At 42.9% G+C, this 14,320-nt stretch overlaps 1 pseudogene; it reads left to right on the top strand.

Moving 5' to 3' along the window:
• Nucleotides 1–4,588: 4,588 nt before the first annotated feature.
• On the top strand, nt 4,589–13,096 carry LOC109925804 (annotated as a pseudogene).
• The last annotated feature ends 1,224 nt before the right edge of the window (nt 13,097–14,320 follow it).

Here is a 14,320-nt window from a genome sequence, read left to right as displayed (position 1 = left end):
TCCACCTATCCTCTCCTCTATCCCTCTTCTATCCGCCTCCCACTCTCTCCCTATTTATTTCAAAACCCCCTTCCCCTCCCCCTTTTCTGATGAAGGGTCGAGGCCCGAAACGTCAGCCTCTCTGCTCCTATGATGCTGCTTGGCCTGCTGTGTTCATCCAGCCCTGCACCTTGTTATCAGAAAATAAGAATGTTGTTTCTTTCATTGGCAAAGTACTCAAAGTTTATGCCCTTACAGCGCCCGTTCCGAATTCTAGTTGAACGAATTGGAGAGATAATCCCCTGGATAAACAGGATTAACATTCCAGTACCTCCTCGTAGGTTTCTGCGATAAGTAGCGGGAACAGAACAAGTTCGGAGCGTCTAATTTTGATTTCACGTTTCTGCCGTCCAAAATGAGCGGCCGTTCCTGTTGCTTGTTCATGTCCAATCCTTGTTCAAGGGTCATTGCTTTTTAGGTACATATTAGTGACTTCAGTTTGGGCGTGTGAGAACCATAATTTCTAAACTTTGAAAAGTATAGTGATGGCTGTTTACTCGTGGGACGTAGGTGTCGCTGTCGTCTAATTGCCCGAGAAAAGGTGGTGGTGAGCTGCCTTCTTGAACCTTCTGTAGGGAGACCAACAACAGATTGGGGAGGGAGTTTCAGGATTTTGAGCCGGCGACCTTGAAGTAACGGTCATGTAACTCAAAAACAGGCTTCGTCGGGCCTTTGTTCTCCTTTTTATCAGACTTGGGTGCTCATTGCCCAATCTAATCAATTCCCAGTGTATGTTTAAGACTGGATACTAAGAATTGATTCGACAAGGCCATTTGTCAGTAGATTTTTCAATGGCTCAACCTTGAGAAACGAATGCAAGAGGATATTCAGATTTAAAAACCAAAAGAACTGCGGATGCTGTAAATCAGGAGCAAAAACAAAGTTGCTGGAAAAGCTCAGCAGGTCTGTCAGCATCTGTGAAGGAGAAAACAGAGTTAACGTTTCGGGTCCGGTGACCCTTCCTCGGTTCAATCCCCTTTAAAGTCAGTGACTGCCCTTTATTTGCGCGGGCACATCGGTTTGCAGATTTAGAGCTATTCCTCACCATCATCTCATTCCCATGTGCAACACACCCGACGCAAGTTGATAAGGCATCGGTGCAAACGTTCCTGCTATTTCTCCAAGACGATTAATTTAACTTGTTGAGGTAATTTGAAATTTAACCTACGAATTCCGCATTGACGCTTTTAAAGATCCAGAACCTGGGACTGGTATGCAAACAAAGTTTATTCTTTATTTCTAGGCATCATTTAGCATAAACGTTTTAAGGTAAGTTTTGTTTTCTCTCTCAGGCAAGTTAAGCGCACCCTGGCAGCGGTGTTGCTTTGATCAATCGCAAACACGTCAGAATAACGCCACCTTCCGTCTGTGGTGCAACATTACAAGCAGGAAGGTCCCTGGGTTTCTGCAGATCACTGCTCATGCTACCTATTGTCCCTCTCTACAGTTGAGCTTCTATTTGTTTCTTCTCTCCCATTCCCCCCCCCCCCCAATAGCCCTACAGAGCTCCTTCCTGATGTTTCAGTTCCCAGTTCCGATACAGGGTTTATTCCCCGAATGTTAACCTGGTTTCTCTCTCCATCTGCGGCTGAGACTATCAGTTTACAGCTGGCAGGAGGCAGGAGGCAGGGGGACCAGATTGTCAGTGGGAGGAGTTCCTCCTGTTGATATTCCAACCCGGATTGAAAAAGGGAAAGACCCTCTCAGTGAAAGTGCGGAGATGGGATATGTTGTCCGTATTATAAAATGACACTTGCCCACCATCATAATCCAGGCAAACCCCGATCTTCGTGGATTCACACTCGGGGAGAGCGGGACACGTGAGGGAGAGGTAGTGGCTAAATAAACACAGCCTCACAATCAAGAATCCGGCCTCAAATGTAATCTCCGTTCCCCTTTTCCTGTTCATAGACTCTCGGACTAGTCCCACGAGTTTTCTATCCCTCCTCCACATCCCAGTAATGTCTCCCTGATGTGAATCCCTCTGATCCCAGGACACATTCCCAGGAATCAACTCTCTCCGGGAGCCAGGGAGCTCCTGCTGTTTGTCTACGAGTCTCACATTGATCCGGTCCTCAGACAGGATGAGCTGGGGATTCGCTGTGTTCGGATCCAGAGACAGAGAGGCTGGAGCTGGGAGAAATCAAAATAACACATCATGACTTAGTGATAGAGGGTACATGCCTTCGAGATTGAAAGCGTTTAGGGCAGGGAGGAGAGATTGCGCTGAGAACGAGAGAGAGAAGGGTCCCGATCCAAAACGTCAGCTTTCCTGCTCCTCTGATGCTGCCTGGCCTGCTGTGTTACTCCAGCTCCACACTGTGTTGTCATAGACAGCAGAGGGAAGTGTGTGTGTGTTTAAATTTAATCACGAGATGTATGCAACATTGGCGAGGTCAGTTTTTAATGCACATTTCTACTTGCCCCGATGCGTATATGATCAGCCACGATCTAACTGAATAGCGGATCATACTCGATAAGCTCAATGGTCCTGCCCTGCTTCTATCACCTTGCTTCGCTATCATTGGGTCATAATGCAGGAACTCTCTCCCCAGCAGTTCTGCAGGTGAACTACACTGCATGGACTGGAGCAGTTCAACAGTGTGGATCATTATTACATTGTTAAGGGCGATTTCTATGTGATTACTGCGTCAGCGGTATCCAAATTAGACCTGCCCTGTCCTCGGCTCTCAAAATGTCACTCTACAAGCCAAGTCAGCACAGTCCTATCTCAGTGCACATTTGTTACTAGCTGTTTATCAAACTCTTGAAGTTACTGGTATCCTCAGCCATAAGCGCCTCACTTACTTCTGATACCCTCTGCATAATGTAGTTAAGAGTGAATTACACCTCACCGGTGAATACAACAGTGAGGAGACCAAACTTACAGGCACTACTTACTATAATTGCCCAATAATACATTCCAACTGCTCTCCCCATCTCTATCCTGGCAGGTATGAGCCAGGTATGAACTACTTATAGAGGGTCCACACACAAAACAGGAGGAGGAGCCTTCTATACCCGGGGCAATAAAGACCAAAAGACGTAAGACAAAGCAGCAGAAGTAGGCCATTCAGCCGATGAGTCTGCTTTGCCATTCAATGAGATCATGGCTGAACTGATAATCCTCAATTCCACTTACCCGCCTTTTCCTCGTTACTCTTGATTCCCTTAGAGATTAAAGATTTGTCTAACTCGGCCTTGGATAGACTTAAATCCCATTGTCCACAGCACTCTGTGGTAAATAATTCCACAGATTTTACAACCCTCTGAGAGAAGAAATTCCTCCTCATCTCTGCCTTATTCTGGGACTGTGCCGTCTGGTTCTAACTCTCCCACAAGGGGAAACAACCTGTAATTTCAAATAAACTTGTTGGACTATAACCTGGTGTTGTATGACTTCTGACTTTGTTCACCCCCCACCAACACCAGCAAATCCACATCATAGTGTTCTGGAAGAATGGATTGATCACAAGGGCTTGTATTATGTGTTGTTCAGAAGATCCCGGTTTCAACGGAAATTCCACTGCAGCATCTCCCCAGAGCAAACAACCCAGAGAACAAGTGGCTAACCACCTCGACCCAATGGTAGGTATGAGCTGTGGTTCAGTGGCAGCACTCTTAATTTTGAGTCAGGTCATGGGATCAAATGCTATTTCAAACACCTGAACATTATCACCTCGAACATATACCGTGTCGCAGTACCCCGGGAGGTCTGCAACGTGAGAGGTTGCGTTTTTCATACAAGGCAATAAGCCGAATCCGCGCCTGCTCACTCAGACAGGGGATAATTATGCAATGACATAATTCCAACATTAAATTGGAATTCTCTTTGCAGTGCCTTGACTTAGACTACTCACTCCGCTTTCACCTACAAACCAGCTGCTCTTGTCTCTGGTTCCATTTCTGCGCTCAAAGTAATTGATGTATTTTCCACATCATAACAGGCGTCAGTTCGTCGAAATGGGCTGGTTCGCATGCAGTGTAACGCCAGCAGCACCGGTTCAATTCCTGCACCGATTACAGTTATCATGAAGGACCTTCGTTCTCAGACCCTCCCTCACTTGAGACATTGTGGTCCTCAGGTCAAAGTACCAGTAATAATCTCTCTCTAATCAAAGAGCGACATTTTAGAAATGTTTAATGATTTTGCAAGTTTCTCGAGACGCTCTGATTCGTGAAAGCAACAATATAACTATTTTCTTGCCGTTTATGGCATTCTGTGCTTTGCTGTGGTCTGTGACAATAATCAATACAATTCCACTTATGAATCTGGATTTTGAACCACTGCCAATATTTCGTGGACTTTCACTCTCTAGGCCAGGATTCAATTCCCGTTCTCTGCGCTAAACAGATCGTGCTTTCATAATATTCTAGGCTTAGTCATTCTTTGTAAATAGCCCAAGGAACACTGAACACTATGCATCTTAACAATATGTTCCCAAGTATTGCAGTGAACTTCATCGGAAGACTGGAAAATTGAAGGTAGTCACCAGCGAAATAACATCGTTACTGAAGTGATCTGAATCTGGAAGTGCTGAGGGCGAACATGGCTTCCAGACAGCTGCTCCTGAGTTTGACAGAGGACATAATTTGTCCCATTTGTCGGGGTTTCTTCACCGATCTGGTTACACTGGAGTGTGGACACAACTTCTGTCAGAGATAGTAGGAACTGCAGATGCTGGAGAATCCGAGACAACAAGGTGCAGGGCTGGATACTTCTGTCACTCTTGTATCACCCAGTGTTGGGAAAAGGAGGAGATAAACTCCTGCCTGGAATGTAGACAGGAATTTCCAGAAAGAACCCTCAGGGTAAACCGGGCTTTAGCGAATCTGAGCAAGGAGGCTCGGAGCTTAATGCTGGATCCGAAAGATCCGTAAAGTAAACTTCACTGTGAGGAACATCAGGAAGAACTGAAGCTGTTTTGTGAAACTGACAAGAAATTGATCTGTGTGATTTGTCGACATTCGCAGGAACACAGAGAGCACCGCTTCATCCCGATTAAAGAAGCTGTTGAAAACTATAAGGTAAAAGGGGAATGTGAGATAACAAGGTGTAGAGCTGGATGAACACAGCAGGCCAAGAAGCATCAGAGGTGCAGGAAGGCTGACGGTAAAAGGGGAACATGTTTTATGAGGTAACAGGTATGTCATATTGGTATTGTATAAGACTATTACCTGTGTTTTTATTTAATCAATCCCAGGAACAACTGAAATCTTTCTCAGATTCTCTCAGAGAAGAAATCGGCGGTTCTACAAACAGAACTGAACCAGAAACGGAAGATTTCTGAAGTGAGGGTGAGGTCTCCCTGGGCTGATTTTTCTGGGATCTCGGTTAGTTTTGTTCCCTTTATCGGAGGACATTAATGATGTTTCACATTTCATTTGGTAGGAACAGGCGAGCAGTCTGCAGACCCGCATCACATCCGAGTTCGCTAAAATGCACCAGATTCTCGCTGAGAAAGAGCAGTGTTTACTCAGAGATCTCAGGGAAGAAGAGGAGCGGATTCTAGAACCAATGGAGAAAAACCTTCGAAAGATTCAGGAAAAATTAAATTCAATTGAGGAGGAACTCTCAAATTTGCAGAAACAAATAGAAGAAGAAGACAACGCGAGATTTGTGAGGGTGAGGGAAAGTAATTGGGTTACTTCAGTGAAACATGATGCCGTGGCAAAATAACCAAAAGCGACTTGAAATATTTGAAGGGTTTGTTGAAAATTAGATAAAGAATTAAACTATATCTCATACGGCGTGTGCCACTTTTTTTGCAGATTGAATTGATTTGCAATTTATTTTGTCTGTTCGACAATCTTTTACTTCTAAACATAGCTTGACGGTTCCCTGAAAAATTTCATCTGCCCTGTGTCTGATCATTTGACTAGCCCGTCGACATCTTACTGAAGTCTGTCACTATCAACCTCACTGTGTTTTATTTCTTTCAGGAGGCGGTCTGTCAGGAGAGAAGGTAGGCATGGCATGCTCTTTACTTAAACTCAGTTTGATAAAATAAATCAGAAAAGCGTTGTTGTCGTAGTCAGTGGATTTTTATTTTAGTTGGTCGTGACCGAAAATTTTAGTCGGCCACAATGCTTTAATTCACGCACAACTTTAGTTTTACTATAACAACCTTTATTGCAATGATTAAAGATTAACTTTCATGTAACTATCCATTTACTATATTAAATGATAAGGTGACATGGAAGTCATTGATTTGAGCATGACATCAGCATTTCTAAGCAGAGAGATTGCAAAAATAAAGTCATAGAGTCATACAGATATCCAGACTGGAAACAGACCCTTCCGTCCAATGCTGACCAGATATCCTAGAAAATCTAGTCCCATTTGCAAGCATTTGGCCCGTATTCCTCTAAACCCTTCCTATTCAAACGTGCTGATCCAGATGTCTTTTAAATATTATAAGTGTACCAGCCTCCACCACTTCCTCTGGCAACTCATTCCATACGTGCATCACCCTCTGCACGAAAAAGTTATCCCTTAGGTCACTGTTAAATCTTTCGTCTTTCACCTTAAAGCTATGCCCTATAGGTGTGGACACCCCACCCCAGGGAAAAGATCTTGTCTGTTTACCCTGTCCATGCCCCTCATAATTTTACAAACCTCTACACAGTCACCCCTCAACCTCCAATGCTCCAGAGCAAATAGTTCCAGTCTGTTTAGCCTCTCCCTATAGGTCATACACTCTAATCCCAGCAACATCCTTGAAAACCTATTCTGAACTCTTTCAAGTTTCACAACATCCTCCCTATAGCAGGGAGACCAGAATTACATGCCGTATTCCAATCGTGGCCTAACCAGTGTCCTGTACAGTCACGCATGACCTCCCAACTCCTATACTCAATTCACTGACCAATAAAGGCAAGCATACAAACCACCTTCTTCACTATCCTATGACTCCACTTTCAAGGATTGCAAGTTCATAGTTCCAAGGTCTCTTTGTTCAGCAACAGTCCCCAGGACCTTACCATTAAGTGTATAAGTCATGCCCTAATTTGCCTTTCCAAAATGCAGCACCTCACATTTATCTAAATTAAACTCCATCTGTCACTCCTCAGCCCGTTGGCCCATCTGATCAAGATCCTGTTGTACTCTATGTAAACTTCTTTGCTGTCCACTACACCTTCAATTTTGGTGTCAACTGCAAACTTATTAACCGTATTTCCTATGTTTACATTCAAATCATTTGTATAAATGACAAAAAGCAATGGATCCAGCACCAATCCTTGTTCCACAGGCCTCCAGTGTGAAACACAACCCTCCACCTCCACCCTCTGTCTTCTACCTTTGAGCCAGTTCTGTATCTAAATAGCTAGTTCTCTCTGTATTCCGTGTGATCTAACCTTGCTAACCAGTTCACCATGCGGAACCTTGTCGAATGCCTGCTGATATCCATATAGACGATGTCGACAACTCTGCCTTCATCAATCTTCTTTGTTGCTTCTTCAAAAAACTCAATCAAGTTAGTGAGACATGATTTCCCACGCACACAGCCATGTGGACTATCCCTAATCATTCCTTGCCTTTCCAAATACATGTATATCCTGTCCCTCAGAATCCACTCCACCAATTTACCCATCACTGACATCAGGTTCACTGGTCTATAGTTCCCTAGCTTTTCTTTACCACCTTTCTTAAATATTGACACCAAGTTAGCCAACCTCCAGTCTTCCGGAAACTCGCCTATGGCTATTGATGATACAAATATCTCAGCAAGGGGCCCAGCAATCAGTTGCCTAGCTTCCCATAGAGTTCTGGGGTATACCTGATCAGGTCCCGGGATTTAACCACCTTTATGCGTTTTAATGACATCCAGCACCTCCTTGAAATGCTGACATTTCTCAGGATGTCACTATTTGTTTCCCCATATTCTGAATCTTCCATGTCCTTTTCCACAGTAAACACTGATGCAAAATACTCGCACTGGTACAAAGGGATTTGGGTGTCCTGGTACCTGAGTCACTACAGCGAGTGATTGCGAAGGCAACTGAAATGTTGCCTTTTAATCGAGAGACGAATGGAATATAAAAGTAGGTATGTTTTACTGCAGCTGTACAGGCCATTAGCATGACCTTATCAATAGCATTGTGCAAAGTATTGGTCTCCTTATTTGAAAACATGATTGATTTAGAACCAATCCAGAGTAAGGTCATTCAACTCATTGTTGGGATGAAGAGCTTATCTTATAAAGAAATGTTAAACTGGACAGAGCACCTGAATTCACCTTGGCACGGAAACGGCAATGGCAACAGCCAATACATTACTGCAACACCCTCCTTTATTATCTGGCAGGGTGGTGATTCTGGTGGTGTTTATTTGGGTGCAGGGAGCAAGGGTTGTCATGAGCTGCTTTCTTGAACTGCTGCAGTCCTTGAGTGCAGAAACACCCTCAGTGCTATTAGAAAGGAATTTTCAAGATTTTCAACTAGTGACTTTGACAGAATGATAATATAGTTCCCAGTGAGGATGATGTGTGGCGTGCAGGGGAACCTGAGATGATAGTGTTCCTATACAGCTGCTACTATTGTATTTCTAGAGTTTAAAATTGCTGGTTCGGAAGGTGCTATTCCTAGTCTCTTTCCAACCTCTTACGATTGTGCCAAATTCGGAAAGGTATTCCAAAGATAGGATAGTCATGCTCATGCAATCGCATCTTAAAATGTCTCAAATACCATCATTATCACTGAATATGTCCTGTTCCTCTGACAGGACAGACACAAGATCTCTGTACGATTGCATACAGCAGAACAAGTATCCTGTGGACGAACTCTCATTGTATCAGGTGGAAACACTGGCATGGAAACCTCCTGCTGATTAACACTACCTCACCACTCCCTACCAAACCCCTTTCAATAGGCTGATAATTCCAAATTCCTCTCTTGTTAATACAACTTTGAAGAAGCACTAAGGGTGGCAAGAGCACACAATGTACTCCCAATCAGAAACTTCAAAGTCTATAAACAAGTGTGGTTCCATAGCACCATTCCCAGCTAGGTGATCCCTGAAGGACTTATCTGTTCAACTGGGGCTGTGGCAGATGCTAAGAGGACAACAAAGGGGTGAAGGGTGGCAGAAGCTCCTTCAAGTTATTCTCACCAATCTACCAGTCACAAAAAAATGACACTAAGATTAGAAATGACAACCAATAGTCCTTGTGAAGACAAGGCTCCTTCTTCACATAGAAAATACCTTCCATTACCACCACGCTAGATGGAACAGAGTTCAAACAGTTCTAATAACTCAAAACTCCATGATGTTATGGACAATCAGCAGCAGAATTATAGTATGATGTTTCTATTCTCCACTGTTACAAATGATGATAAACTATTGCACTGAAGAAGAATTCATAACACTAACCATTTAATATTTACAGAATTAGTACAGAGGCTCAAACACTCTCAGCACCTCATGTCGCTCTGTCCATTGGAAAGTTCAAAGGCCCTTTACAGTACATAGCCTGGAGAGAAATGATAAGACACCATTCACCCAGGTAAAACTCTTAAGTTAATTTTCCTCACTACAAATCCAGTTGCAAAGGAACTAAATGGGCTTCAAAGGCCAGGTTATGTGATGACACTACCTGGGAATGCTCTCCTTTCTCACATTTTTCTTTGAGTGGGTTCTTCTAGATAAGTTGCTGAAGCCATCAGCGCTAGGTGTAGTGCAAAGAAGGGATTTCAATAGAGCATGGAACTCAAATTTGAGGGGACACTGGGCTAACCCATCAGGAATTCTGGGTAGATATTTCAATGAACCTGTTCGGGTCTCTCTGAAGTAGGGGAGATTTGAACCCAATCCCTCTAACCCAGAGATACACTTGCATTGTGCCACAAGAACAAATAATCAGGAAGACAAGATATTGGAGCACATAGTTTAATTGGTAGTTAATCTGTCAAGTGGTATTAGTCACCTTAGTCAAGAGGCTGTGGAAATTGCAGGTCTGTACTGGGTACACTCATTGGAGCATACAGTATAGAGAAGATAGCTCTCACCGATGATTTAACACAGCCACAGAGAGGATAGCCTGAAACATATGGTCATAAGCCATATCAACTTGCTTTTCCTAAGACATCGGAGCAGAAGCAGACCATTCAGCCTATTGAGTCTGTAGTGCCATTCGTCGAGGTTATGTCTGATTTAATAATCCTCAACTCCACATTACTCCCTTTTCCCATAACCCTCGATTCCCTTTGTGAATAAAAATCTGTATCGCATCCTTGAATATAGTTAATGACCCAGTTTCACAGATATCTATTGTAAAGAATTCCACAGATTCACTACTCTCCGAGAGCAGAAGTTCCTCCTCATGACTATCGTCAATGAGTTCACCTTAGTGATCAAAAAGGCAGTGGACAATGACCTCACTGTTTCTTCTGTGAATTGATGGGAGGATGAGTCCAATCGGAGGTTATGCAGCACAATATTGCTACCCACACATTCCTGGCTTCTTTCTACTGTGGAAAGGTGCACAGCTGTCCTTGAGGAGGTATGGAAGGGAGCAAGGAGTGGGAAACAAGACATCTCCCCCTCATCTCAGGTGAGATGGTGTAAATATACAGCAGAGAATGAAAGTGGTAAAAATGCAACAGCTAGTAACAGTAAGATGAATTTATACATCTTCCATCTGTAGAGAAATCACAAATTTGCAAAAAAAGTGCATCTTCATGTCTGCAGCATGACCCAATGTGCTTCAGAACCTGTTTTTGAGCAATTGTCATTGCAGTAATGTTGGAGATGGGGAAACCAAAATTCAAACTTAAAGTTTGGAGAGACAGCACTGTAATGATGGCTGTTTTGATAAAGATTGTCACAGAATAGATATTCGGCAGGGCACCAAGTCAACTAAATCCTTATGATATGTCAGATGGCCTCTCCACAAAAAGACTGTCATCAAATCTGCAGACTTGCATTCAGCGAGGCTTGGACAGCTCATTAACTACAGCCCTTTGGAAGAACAAAGATGATTTCCCTTGTGTTAAACATCTCCAGCTTGCACCTTTGCCCTAATGTTCTATGTTGAGAATGCCCGAAACACATTTTGCAGCTGCTAGATAGCAGTTTGGTAAATATTGGTAAAAACAGAGGTAACTCTGTTCTTAGTAGAAATTTAGGACACGATTGGACATAAATCACTCTTGAATACTTTGTGCGGAGTGTACCAAATGGAGGAGTGGTAACTGACAGTATCAACAACTCTAAGGAGGTAGTGTAGCTGGGATGTATCAGGACTTGTAATCAGCATGGCGTCTGGTGTGTTCATCTATTTCTTGCCATCACTTGGTGTCAATTGAATTTGCAGAAAACTGCCATCTGTGAAGCTGTGGGCTTCAGGAGGCAGCCTGGATAGATCACCCATTTGCCACTTCAGGCTTCAGGTGATCACAAATACTTCAACTACATGGTTACTGAATTACATTGCAAGGACCTCCTCCTCCTGTAATTGTTGCATGGTCAATCATCATTATTACTGCTATTGATCCACTCTTTGTAAAGAACATGAAGGTTCGCCATCCAGAGTAAATTTGTGCCCTTGTTACCACCTATACTTCATCCAAGCGGTGTTTACAAACAATAAGTATTCTTTAGCTCAGGGAAGTCTATAAGTGGTAATCATAAGGAGGTTTCCTTGCTTCTGTTTGTCCCCATGTCATGAAACCTCGTGGCCTCCAGCAATATTGACAGTTACCAGAAATACTCTCTTTTGGACAGTATTATGTCATTACCTCGTGAGTCTACCCTGCCAGTGGGACAGAACTGTGCTAATTACTGTCCTGTGGACAGACCATCTCCCAGAGAGCATAAGTATTGAAAAACTTTTATCATCTTCCCACACTCACTGTAGTGCCCTGTTTAGTCCTCTATCCTCCCCATCCAGTTCCACGCTCTCTTTTCTTCCTTATAGAAACTGTTTCACCAGCAAGTCAATGCACTATTTTCCATAACACTAGCTCTCTCGAAACCCTCTGACTCTTTCTGTCCCTTGCCTTTCAAATCATGTCTTCCCCTCTTTCACAAAAACCTTCTCTCTCCCTCCCATTCTTCTCTTGTCCTTCCACACACACATACTTCATGGTCTTACTTACATTCTCTTCACTAATTCATCACTTCAAATCCCCTCAGCCCTATTCCCTCCCTGACATCACCCTTTTATGTTCCTCTCCAGCTACATACACACATCACTCTCAATAATTACGGAACATGTTATTTTAACTTTTCTCCAGCTCCAGCCTCTCTGACTATGGATCCAATCACAGCAAATCCCCTGCTCATCCTGTCTCAGGATCAGACCAGTGTGGCACTTGGAGACAAATGCCAGCCATATTCTAAAACCCAGAAGAGATTTGTTAAGTGTGCCTGCATCTTGGGAACAGAGGGACTCACATCAGGGGGACATTACTGGGAGGTGAAGGTGGAGAACAAAACTGAATGGATTGTGGGAGTGGCTCAAGAGTCTGTGAACAGGGAAGTGGTGATGAACCTGAGCCCTAAGACAGGATATTGGGCTGTGGGGTTAAATCCTGGAAATGTCTATTTTGCTGCTAGCTACCCAGTACCTACATGCCTCGCTCCAAGTACAAATCCATGGAAGATCGGGGTTTTCCTGGACTACAATGGTGGACAGGTATCATTTTACAATGCGGACATGTCCCATCTCTACACTTACAGCCACGCTTTCACTGAGAGGATCTTTCCATTCTTCAATCCAGTACTGAATGAGGATGGAAGGAACTCTGCACCATTGACAATCTGCTGGATAAATAGTGCATTAAGCACCCATATTTTTAAGTAATTGAATGATCCACTGAGACAGGATTAATGATTGAGATAAGTGTACAAATTAACTGCTTAGGTTAGATGACAAGAACTACGAACACGAGTGGATCACAAAGCCTATTCTATCAATCAGCTTTGATCTACTGCATCAGCTCCACTTTCATATCTACTCCCCACATTCCTGGACTCCTTTGGAGGTGAATAATCTGTCTATCTCATTCTCATAGCTGACCAAAGGGGACAGCACTTGCAAAGATTCAGAACCGAGTGAGCTAATTACTCATAATCAGCCTTAAATAATCAGCCACTTATCCCAATACTCTGCATCTGTGTTTTAGATGTGTTTTGACCAGAGGAAACAACCATTCATGTCTTTCCTGTCACACCCTCCCCTTCAGAATCTTCCATATTTCGAGAGATACCCCCTCATTCCTTTAAACACCAAATATTATTCACCCAATTTGCTCAGCCTCCCAGCATAGGACAACTTTTTTACCCCAGAAAGGAACCTGTACCATCACCGTACCACTGGACAATTTCTCACATTAATTTTTCTTTTTTTTCCTTTTATAAACTATATTCATTGCTATTGACAGTCTTAACCATGAACTGAACAATTTATGCGCTACCATTTCAATTGTTAAAAGCTTTCAATTCAGTATAATATTTATATATTTGCCTGGCATTATGAATTAAATAAGGAACTGAGCAAGGGAGGGCATCAGGTTTAAGCATATCTATTACAGGTTTCTATACTGTGTTAATTTAAATACTCCAAGAAACAGCATGTCCTTTTGCTATGTGTGACTGATTCTCTTCTTCACTGTTAATGTAAATAAAATATATTTAACAGCAGCCAATAAAACAAACACCACTTTACTACTCAACATTTTCAGTCATTTTTAAGAATACGTCACACCTCTATTCTCTGGAAACTTGTTTGGAATAGACAAACTACAAAATGGTAACATATGGCAGATGGATGGCAGTGCACAAACCAGAAAAGCAAATAATGTTGCAGTCAAGAAGCCTGGAAGTAAATAGTAAAATGTTGAATAATTCTGACCTCAGATCCAAAAATCTTAAAGGGAAAGTTCCAAGAACGTATGTACACTAATGGAAGAAAAATAGTTGTAAAACTATACCAACGGTTGAGCCATTCATGTTAGACAAAATGAGTAAATTTTAAGTGGAGTAGACAGACTGGTACTTAATATCGACAGTGAATCATTAGGGGACTGTGATTGGAACTTTTATAAAGAGACACAACGTCAACAAGAAACAGGAATAAGTGTAGGAGGAACTCAAGTACATAAATCAATAGGGAATGCAACTGATGACAGGAAGAGAGATAGTAGGAACTGCAGATGCTGGAGAATCCGAGACAACAAGGTGCAGGGCTGGATGAACACAGCAGGCCAAGCAGCATCATAGGAGCAGAGAGGCTGACGTTTCGGGCCTAGACCCTTCATCTGATGAAGGGTCTAGGCC

This window comes from Rhincodon typus, unplaced genomic scaffold, assembly GCF_021869965.1.
Source record: "Rhincodon typus isolate 14 unplaced genomic scaffold, sRhiTyp1.1 hic_rhity00004003, whole genome shotgun sequence".
NCBI lineage: Eukaryota > Metazoa > Chordata > Chondrichthyes > Orectolobiformes > Rhincodontidae > Rhincodon > Rhincodon typus.
The sequence above is the reverse complement of the archived record's forward strand: the minus strand, read 5'-3'. Positions and strand labels throughout refer to the sequence as shown.